Source organism: Dipteris shenzhenensis, chromosome 28, assembly GCF_047967505.1.
Source record: "Dipteris shenzhenensis isolate YYH24624 ecotype China chromosome 28, Dip_SZ_1.0, whole genome shotgun sequence".
In the NCBI taxonomy this organism is placed as follows: Eukaryota; Viridiplantae; Streptophyta; class Polypodiopsida; order Gleicheniales; family Dipteridaceae; genus Dipteris; species Dipteris shenzhenensis.
Window position 1 is genome coordinate 41,530,890 of NC_141623.1, and position 11,480 is coordinate 41,542,369.

Sequence of the window (11,480 nt, forward strand, 5' to 3'; positions counted from 1 at the left end):
TGCATAACCTGTAGAATTATGGACTTGTTAAAGCATAAAGAGTGTCTTGGTAACCTTCGAAGCTGCTGTTGTACAATATAGGTAGTTGGCCTCCGCCCTTGGTGCCATTGCGTAGTAGACACTTGGGCCTGCCATGTTGTGAAACGTGATGTCTCTAGCAAGAAATCCATTCCCAGAGATCGCTGCAACATAGTTAGAATTTTAGATCAGTTATTGTGAGTGAATCCTCCTTGCAACTCCCTCATCCTCTTCTTTTGCCTGATACTATATGCCTAAAGATACATGTAGTGAGCTTAGCATTGTCTTATGCACATCTCAGCTCCCTTCAGCTTCGTGGGTCCCCTCCTCCATTCAACATTGGAAACCTACTTCTCGGTGCTCTCCTACATGCGAGGCTGCATCCATTCACTCATGCATGCATGAGTGCATGCCAATTTGAACATTGGTGAGTAGAACAAAAGTGATGTCTCTAGGAGGTCTCTAGCAAGAAATCCATTCCCAATGTTTAGCAAACTTCTTGCTGTGACATTGAGAATATCTCGCACTATTAGGAAGTCATCCCAACCCAAAGCACTAAGAGAATTTGTTCTTTAAACACTTGTTGTAAGCTCCCTAGCCAACATAATAAATACCCATTCTTTTATTTCCAAAGATAGCCATGGAGCAAAGCCAACAGATGCTTTGGACCATCCTGAGTAATCCACTCCATAACAAATGTCATCATTATTATCAATGTGGTTTATTTCCAAGTAGTTGATGCATGCTACATCAGGCTAGAAATACAACCTCTTTATGAGAAAGTGGCACAAACAACCATGCTGATAAGTTCTTGCAACTCTCCTAGGCCTACTACACTTTCCATTCTTTCGGCATTTACTCATGTCGATTAGAGGAGGTGATGGTTTATCACGAGCATCATTTGGACCATAAGAGCACCAAAACTTTAAACACTACTACATACGGGCCCTATTTCGATGCTTAAGCACCGATGTTTAGCACGCATGGGGTGCTAATCGTTGATAATCAAAGCACGATTAGTTAAGTGTTGCTGTATAGCGACTTTAGACAAGTGTCGCTATATAGCGACCTTTAAAGAGAGTCGCTATATAGCGACACTTACTAGACTTGTGAATGGTCGTTATATAGCGAAATTGAGATAGTTTCCTATAGCGTTGTTTTACAGAGAGTGTTTTTTCCCATACTGACCTTTAAAGATAGTTTTTCCCAATGATAATTTCTTTTTCCTTTTGATATATGTTTGATCCTTTGAAAGAATAAAAGTACAAGAGCATGTACATTAAATTTGAAGCTCATGTATTCATGTCCAAGTCTGAGATGAAAAAAATCAATGAAGAACATTTACATCAACGGCTTCATCTTGAGCCAAGTCTAACACGCCAAACAAGTCCATCTCTAACTCTATACCGAGTTGATCTCCTATATCATCATCGTACTCTAGCATCGTACGTCAACTATGTGCACAAGCAAGTGCACTTGAGTTGTCATAATACTTCAGCAAAAGTGCTTCTCAAGCAAGCATACAGCTTCAATGGAGTCCACCCTAGCCTTCTCGATGCTTGATATGGAGATCTCTTTTTGAGATATCCACCTATTTCACATGCCCATGTAAGATATATTCATAATCAGTCTACAGATTATTATTCAGCTTAAATTGAAGAAAATGCAATCAATGCGATTTGATAGTAAGCATACCTCACAATACCACTGATCTTGAATATATCATTTCTAACATCTTCTTTTAAGCACCCTTTTACTGTAATTAGGAGGATGAAATATCAAAGCAACAAAGAAGTCATGTCAATAATATAACATAATCATAATTACACTAAGGCATCATGATTATCGGTACACTAATCATATAGCTTAGAATACATGTAAGACCTTGTGCCAATCATGGGACTTGATCCCACTAAGCTTATTGTCCTTTAAAAATGCTCCTTTCAAGCAACGCATGTACTCTACGGGTGTTCAAAAAGAGGCAATGTCTGCCTTGGCCGTTGCCTGCTCTCTCTTGGAGAGGAACCATGTTGCTTTTGGGAGGACAACTTTTCCCGAAGCACACACTTGGGGCCACAAATGAGACATCCTATTCATAGCATGCAAGTCTTCTCACACTCCTCTCGAGTCTTTGGAACCAACCAAGTGTGCCCAAATAGTAGTCCCCACTTTCTTGAAGATATGCATGGGATCCAAGAGATGATTGATTTGTAACTGACACCAATAAGGAAGCTCATGAAAGATGGATAGCCTCTTCATTCCATGAGGAGGTTCCTCTCCATTCGCCCTCCAAGCATGAATCCAGTCACTTGCCTTCAAATATGGTGGTGTTGGATCAAGCTGACCTCCACGTGTGAGATGGTCCAACAAAAGGTATCTAGCATGACCTTCATTAACATTTTTTCTCATATGTTTGGAGTATCATGCAAGCGGTTCCAAACCCGCGGTTCCAAACCCGATCCACAAATAGGACAAGCATAGTACCCACTTGTAACAAGTCCTGCACGCGTGCATGAATGTGTTAGTATAAGACATGCGTGCGAAAGAGAGTCATAAAAGCATAATCCTATATTATACATGTAAAGACACAAGCACGTACCTGCGCACTCTCCATATCCTAGGTAGTCATGCATGGTCCACATCAAGATACCCCTGACCAAAATATCATCGGTATGTCTAGAAGCTCTGAAAATATCAAAGGCCCGCACTCCTCTCCATAACATCTATAACTCCTCTATCAAGGGTGCCATGTACACGTCCATATTTTTGGCGTTGTACTTCCTTGGCACAAGTAGTGCAAGCATGAGGTGTCCCTTTTTTATTGTTAGCCATGATGGGGTATTGTAATTCACCAAGACTATGGGCCATGTCGACCAAGATGTCCAGCGTAACCCGAAAGGATTCACGCCACCCATGGTGAGCCCAAGATGTAAGTTGCGTGGCTTCCTCGCAAAGTTCAGCCACTGATTATCTATGTGCTTCCAAGCTATACAATCTACGAGAATCCTCAATGTGTCATCAGTGGACCGATGAGATGCATGCCAAGTCATCAATTCTACTATGGATTTGCATCAAAACGTGTGTTGTATTCTTGCAATGATGGGAAATGATGGGAACGTGTGTTGAAGGAAAGGATCAACAGAGGCCATAATCTCAGCAAGCTGGCTTGTGCCTAAGAGAAGAGTGATACGTTGTTGAATTGTAGTTCAACATGACATGAATTGATATATATCGAGCAGTTTGAAGGGGATGATTGGGTTGGATGGGTAGGTTCCAAGGAAACATTGCACCTCCTGCATAGATACCTTACAATTACCTCAAACACTCTCCAAAATATCATAAGACATAGAGACCCATAATGTTCAATAGAGACATGAGATCAAATACTCAAACACATATTGAGATGCATCTTGAAATGAGCTTTGCACATAAGTTTTGTAAGAAACAGAGAAGCAGTTGGAAAGGTATGGGCAGTTTACTAGACGGGAGTAAAAATTATCTGAAAAAGAAATAGCCATACACAGTCATAGATTTTTGGTTTAACATCTAATACAACAACTAAAGACATAAGATGATGCTCCTTGAAGAGAGCTTTGCGCTGATATAGGTTTCGTCCAAATCGGACCATCGAGCGAAAAGTTATGAGCAAAATACTGACAGAGGGTCAAACTATCATGAAAAACACCTACTCCTTCTACTGGTGCCGACTTGGGAGAATACTACCTCCATGTTTAGACTTCATCAACGATCCAAGTCCCATAGAGGTCACCTAGGAGGGAAGGAAGAGCTCCCTTTGTGACTTGGGAAATAGATAAACCATGTATGTGCAATGAGCGACTGAATAGACAACACTTTTGAGCACTTTGGAAGAGAAAGCAATGGAAAAGGGGAAGAGGCACTCAAGAGAGAGAACTTGAAGTGACCTTCATTACCAATAGCATGAGACTCCACTCCAATACAACTCAAAATACTACAAACACAAGGGAGAAGAAGAGGTTTCATACGTACAAGAGGGAGCGAAAGCTCCAAGACTACTCAGAGAAAGAATGAACTAGAGAGAAATGGACTCAAGAGTCTACATAAGAGAATATCTACAAGAGGGAGAGAAGAGTCATGGAAGAGGCTTGAGGAGACTAGAGCTACAGCAACATGAGGCCTAATGGTGGACTCATGGTGGAAGAGATGACAAACAAGGGAGAGGAGGGCTCCTTTTATAGAGATTTTGTCACCCTCCTTCACCCATTTACAATTGTGCTGCCTGTAGATTCTTTTCCCCATCAATCACATAAGCCCGTATGTCATGATCCATGTCCTTTTTGGCTCCTCTTGCCATGTGTACCATCAAAAGATGCTCAAGACTCTTAAAATATTGAGAAAGTCAAGAGTCTCCCCACATGGAGCCCATAGGGACCCTCTCTTTTCGATATGTCCACATCCTCCTTATTCCACAGGAATTCTAGAAGGATTCCTCTTGACTCCACACTCCTCCACATGCCTTCCACATGCTTCGCATGTGGCCTCTCTTATATTATTGGAACACATGGACATGAGCCCACCTCTTTATATGACTCACTCTTCCTATTTTCTAAAAACCCCAGAATATCCCATTCACAAATAACTCTCACCCCATACCAAGGTATTTATAATTCATACCTATGGTATTTACAATGATCCATTCCACTCATCCTCTCGATCCCATACAATATCTTAGAAAATAGAAATATGTGAGAGCCGCTAGGCTATCACTTGATACTCAAACTCTTATCAAACATAGAAGAAAACAATACCAATGCCAAATTAAAAATATCAACTTGTGGCGTCACATCTTTCCCCCCCCAGTAGATCCTCTCTAGTGACACAGAGGATCTGTTGGCCCTCAAGGTGGTCGAGCATAGAAGAATTTAAGGCGATACTCATTGGTGCATCCGGGTATCACCATGCCATCAACATCCTCAAGGTGATAGGTTTCATTCGTGAACTTCTTTTTGACTTGATGGGGTCCCTCCCATCGGTTGATAAACTTTTTGTCTAGCCACTTGTCCAGACGGCTATCAAATCTCATGACCAAATCTCCTTCTGCAATATCTTTCTTCTTATGTAATTTGGTGTCAAAATGGGCCTTGTGCCTTTTTTGAGAAGCTTCCAAGTTTTGTAAGGCTTGTAATTTGCATTCATCCAAGGCTTCTAGTTGTACCAAGCATTGAGCATAGGCATCCTCCTATCCTTCTATTCTTGCAACAGCAGTGCGAAGACTATGTATCTCCAATTCAATGGGCAAAATGACTTCTATTCCATACACTAGTTGGAATGGTGTAAACCCAATAGCTAGCTTGTATGTGGTTCTGTAAGCCCATAAGACTTCTGCCAAGTGCCTATCCCAATGCCATTTCTTGGTGTCTACAAGCTTTCCCATTGAATTGCACAACAATCCATTTGTTTTCTCATCCAAGCCATTACACTGGGGATAGTATATTGTGGACATGCTATGATTTATCTTTAGCTTATGCATCACATCTTCAATTAGTTCATTTCTAAAAGAGGTTCCTCCATCAGTGAGAATTTCCAAAGGACAACCAAAGCATGAACAAATTTGATCAAAGAGAAATTTTGCAACTGTGCTTGCCTTGCTATTGATGATTGTGGCCTTGGCCTCTACCCACCGAGTCACATAATTTGTGGCCACCAATAAAAATTGCTTGCCCTAAGATGAGCGAGAGAGTGGTCCCACATGTCCAACCCCCACCTCTCAAATGGTCCATATGCTAGAATAGGCTTCAAGGGCCCAGGAATCAATTGTCGCCTTCCAAACTTTTGGCTTACTTTATAACTTCGACACCATTCATATACATCCTTATGGAGGCATGGCCAAAAGTAACCTGCATTAAGAATTCTCCTAGCTGTGCTTGCTGAAGCAAAATGACCGGAGCATTCATGGCACATTTCTAGGATTCTCCTTGTCTCCATGGGATGGACCACCTGACAGAGCACCTTATCTTTTCCCAATTTATAAAGAATGTCATCAACAATAGTATAGGGATAAGCCTTCCTTACCAATCTCTACTTTTGTTGTGGAGTTAACCCTCGAGGAAACATGCCTTCTTCTACATATTGTTGAACATCTTGCGGCCATCCAGTGTCTACCAAAGAAACCACCCCCCGGTCTTGTACTACAATGGCTTGAGTAGCTAACTCATTTGCCCTTTGATTTTCTTTTCTGTTTATATGAACAAACTTGCAAAAATCAAACTGACTACATAGTGCCATAGCCTTTTGATTAAGCTCCTTCAAATGAGGACTTCTTGTCTTGTAATGCCCTTGCATTTGCTTTATAATAAGCTGAGAATCTCCTCTTACTTTAACTTGACTTTGAAGAAAACCCTCCAAACCAAGAATCAAAGCATTATACTCAGCGCATTGTTAGTTGTGATACCTGGAAGCTCTTGTCCTCTTGCCCACACCTCTTAACCTGCATAATTCATCAAGACTATTCCCCTCGGCTCCTTGTTGGTGTGAAGGACTAAAAGCCCCATCAAAATACAAAACAAAAGCTGTTGGTGGTGTATCCCTTTCATCTTTAATGTTCTCCTTACATTTCTTTTCTTCTCCTAGATCCTCCCGTCCTGTGAGCAAATATGCCATAGTGGACCTAGTGGTATTTTCAGTGATAAAAGAGAAAGAGTACTCTTGAAGCTCTGACAACCATTTTGCAAATGTCCCCCGAGGATTAGGCTTGTGAACTAGATATGCTAATACAGACTGAGAGGTAAGGAAGAAAAATGGCCGAGGTAATAAATAGGAGCGAAACTTTCTAATTGAAAACACCAAAGAGAGGGCTTGCTGCTCCATTTCTTCATACCTTGTTTCCACCTCTGTAAGCTGTCGACTAGCATAATAGATGGGTTGCATTCTACATGCCTGTTCTTTTTGTAGCAATACAGCACCAACTGAATGCAAAGATACACTTGGATTTACATAAAAGTCTTAAGACCAATCATGGGGCTTCAATATTGGGCCCTTACTCATGGACTCCTTAAGGTTGCTGAACAGACTCTTGTTGCTCCATACCCCATTAAAAAGAAACTCCTTTTCTTGTCAACAAGTTCATGGGATGCACTATCTCTGTGAAATCATCACAAAAGCATTGATAAACTTACTCTTTCCTAGAATTCTGTGAACACCAGTGACACTCTCAAGACTTGGCAATGCCATGATTGCTTGAAGCTTGTCATGATCCATTTGCAGGCCTTCTTCAGACACAATATGCCCATGAAGTGTCTCTATAGGATCTTCTTGTACCACCACCTTGTTCCCTCTTGACAATTAGCACCAAGACAAAGACAGTACAACATCACGTGGGATGTTACCATCTTCATTCTCATCTAAGGGAGGATAATATGGTGTGGTCTCTTGATATAAAAGCTTCTTTTTTAAGTCCCTTTCCTAGTGATGGATATCTCTATCACTCAGTTCGAAAGCAATAGGAAGTGAAGAGGTGCGTGAAGTTTATTATCCCCAACTTCATGTCACATCTTTTGTTGGAGACGCTGGGTACGTTTGGTATTGGATTCATCCCACCTTACTATATGACCTTGGGTATACTTGATTACATGTTATGCCTAGTATAGGCATGTGCTTTCTGATGTCATAAAGAAGATGCCTGGAAGAACTCCGTTAGAAGAGATTACAACCCATTTAAGAGAACTAGAAGATTGTGAAGGTGATGCTCAAGCTATTCACACGGTCATCATGATCATATCCTTTGTGTTTGCACTCTTGAATATGTTGGTGAATCGACAATGCCATCAACAGGCACAATGATAGATTGGGAATTGTTTCATGCACTGGCAACTTGGTGTGCAGAAGAGTTGAGTCTTTGGGTAGTTTTTGACTATAATAGTGGAGTGGTGATTCTCAATGCTTTCAACTTCTTTTGCTATGCAAATGATGAAGAGTACAATATCTTGAAGCTGTTATGTGCACTTCCAATTGTGACAAGGGTAATTCTTGAATGCATGTATACACAATGTTTTCATGGTGCTAGTTGGTCACTTATTTTTGAACATTTTGTTGAGGATAACATTGTGGAGGGTTTTCAACAAGTGGTTATGCATAATAAGTTGGTCTTGGTATACTAAGGCTCTATGGGATCTTGTTTGGGATATTATTTGGGTCTTGGTGTTTCCTTTTTGTGTTTCATCATGGTGAAGATTCTAGTGTTTCGAGGAACCCAAGGGGAAGACCCGGAGTCTTATCTTCAGGATTTTGTTCGAGGATGCCGGCTTTCTGGATGGTCCATAAAGGATCGGGCGGAGATTTTGCCATATTTTCTTGAAAGTGTAGCCTTGAGTTGGCATGAGGCCTTGCCAGACTATACCAAGGAGGACTGGGACCAAGTGGTGGTTGTAATGAAGCAGAGATTTGGGGCAGTGGAGTCACCAAATGGTTTGATGTTGCAGTTGGACCGGTTCTATCAAGGAGAGTGTGAGATGGTCTTTGCGTTGGCAATCCGATATGAAACTTTATGGACAAAGTATGAAAGGGCAGCTTTGTGAGCTGTGGCATCTGCATCATTAGCCCCTCAAAGTCTCGTAGGAATGAAGCACTTAAAGATGAGCAAATTTATTATGGCTTTGGAGCCTCATTTTCACTCGAATGTAATGAGTAAAGATCCAACAACATACATGGAGGCACTTTGCATTGCAACCAAGAAAGAAGCTTCCCTAAAGATCGAATCCTCTTTTGTGTCTTCAACAACTTCAACTTTCAAGCTGGAGGTAATGGGCACTCCTTGTAAGAAAACAATACAACATTTGTGCTCAACAAATAACAGGATCTCGTATGCAAGAGAGAAAAGCAGATAGTATGGAGAATCAAAAATTTGATTACTGTAAAATTGATACAATAATAGATGGCGCTACCTCCCAGCCGTGCGCTCCTATGTGAGAAGCTTCGATGGCATGCTAGAAACAGTAGAGGACGGAGGCTCGATGCTAAGGAATCAGGGTTGCTATAGCCAGTGATGATAATGGGCTTCACGGGCTTGCTCTTATATAGCCATATATAGCCACTAGTCATAGTCGGTTAGACCCAATTGGGTGACTGACCTAGTCCACCCAAAACGGCCGACTGGGGGTCGGTTCTAAAATAGGCCACCGACCACACGATAGAATCGTGGTACAAAAAAGAGAAACTAACCTACGGACACTGTTCAGCCCACAGCCATCCAGGATCATCTGGGGCTCCAAACGGGCCCCGCAACTGCTTCCTTAAGTTTGCTAAAAAGACTCTTGTTGCTCCACACCCCATTAAAAAGAAACTCCTTTTCTTGTCAACAAGTTCATGGGATGCACTATCTCTATGAAATCATCACAAAAGCATTGATAAACTTGCTCTTTCCTAGAATTCTGTGAACGAGATCCTGTTATCTGTTGAGCACATACGTATTGTTTTCTTACATGGTATCAGAGCTTGGGCTCTAGCAAGAAGATTGGTAGTGTGTTTTTGTTTGTTTTTGTTTGCGAGCAGATTGTGAGAGATGGCCCAGCCCACAAGACTGTGAATCCCACCATTCGGCGAAAGCAAAAAGTTGGACGGCACTAACTATCCACTCTAGAAGTTTAAGATGAAGACCATCCTAAGCGCATACGAGCTTTGGGATACTACTACTGGGGTGGACCTGAAGCCGGTTGTGAGACCGAATCCAGCCAATGCAACACAACAGATAGTACCAACTACATATGAGATTCTCGCATGGACAAGAAGAAATGCAAATGCGATGTGTTCTATTGTCTGCAGTGTAAGTGATTCTGTCATGGTGTTAATTCAACATGTCACCACTATGGAGGAGGCATGGACGGTATTGAAAAATCAGTACGAGACCACGAATCAGACACGGATTCAGAATTTGGAGACTCAACTCACAAATGAGAAACTATTTGAGTCTGAAATGGCAGAGAAGTTCATCACTAGGGTAAAGAATCTGCACGATTAGATGACTGCGATTGGCATCACCATCACCAATGAGAATCTAGCATGAAGGTGCATACGGATTCTCCCACCAAAGTACGACGGTCTTGTTATGGCGCTGAATACACAGAACATAAATCCACCCCTCAACTTTGAGGATTTTAGTGCAATGCTTCTGGAGGAGGAGATGCGTCAAAAGATGAGGACTGGAGAAGATTCGGCTTTCTCAGCTGGATCAAAGAAAGGTAAGGGTAAGGACTCTGGTAACCCATCTTCTTCTGATGATAAAAAGAGAAAGAAGAAGATCAAGTGCTTCTATTGCAACAAGGTAGGGCACAAGCAGAATGACTACTAGAAGAAGATTGTAGATGAGAAAAACGGAGTAAAGAAAGAGTCCAGCAACACTGCGCAGGCGGTACCAGTAGAGCTGTTCGTAGCAATTGAGGAGATTTGCACGGAGGCAGTTCATGCACCTGCAGATGAGCCTTGGATTATTGACAGTGGTGCATCGTGCCACATGACCAATCGGAAGGATTGGTATATCTCTCTACATCTGGTAGGGAATGACATCCTAGTAGCAGTCGGCAATGATGCAAAATGTTCAGCAAAAGGAAAAGGTACGATTGCTCTCAAGTCAGATGGAGTTGTAAAACAGTTGTCCGATGTTCTTTATGTGCCAGATATCAAGAGGAACTTGTTGTCCGTTTTTGCGATCACGGATCGATGGAGATGCCACTACCAATGCCAGATCCAATTGATCCAGATGGATTTAGAGAACAAGATGAAGATTACAATATGAGCCAAGAGGAAGATGTGCATAATGACATCATACGGGAGGAAGATAGAGATCATGATATTGAGGAAGAAGATGATGATCATCAAGAATCACCCGACTTTATTGAAGTAGATGATCAAGTCTATGGTGAACGTACGATGCCAGAGTATGATGATGATATAGGAGATCAACTCAGTATAGAGTTGGAGATAGACTTGTTTGGTGCACTAGACTTGGCTCAAGATGAAGCCAAGTGTCAAACATGGACATGAATATATGAGCTTCAAACTTGATGTACATGCTCTTGTACTTTTATTCTTTCAAAGGATCAAACATGTATGAAAAGAAAATTTTTCTGTCATTGGTTAAAACTATCTTTAAAGGTCGGTATGGGAAAAAAAACACTCTGTAAAACGTCGCCATATAACGACTTTATACAAAACTGGCAAGTGTCGCATATAGCGACGTTTATAAAAGTGTGACTATATAGCGATGTTTATAAAAGTGTCGCTATATAGCGACACTTTTTAAGCTCGCTTTGCATACCGATGATTAGAACCCCGCGTGCGCTAAACATCGGTGCTTAATCATTGGAATAAGGCCCGTGTGTAGTAGTGTTGATTTTCTAGATTTTGAATCCAAGTCTGATTGTGGGTCTTGTACTGACTCTTCAAGATGTTATTTTGAATGTGACCAGTTACACCCTTCCTTCATAGCTTGA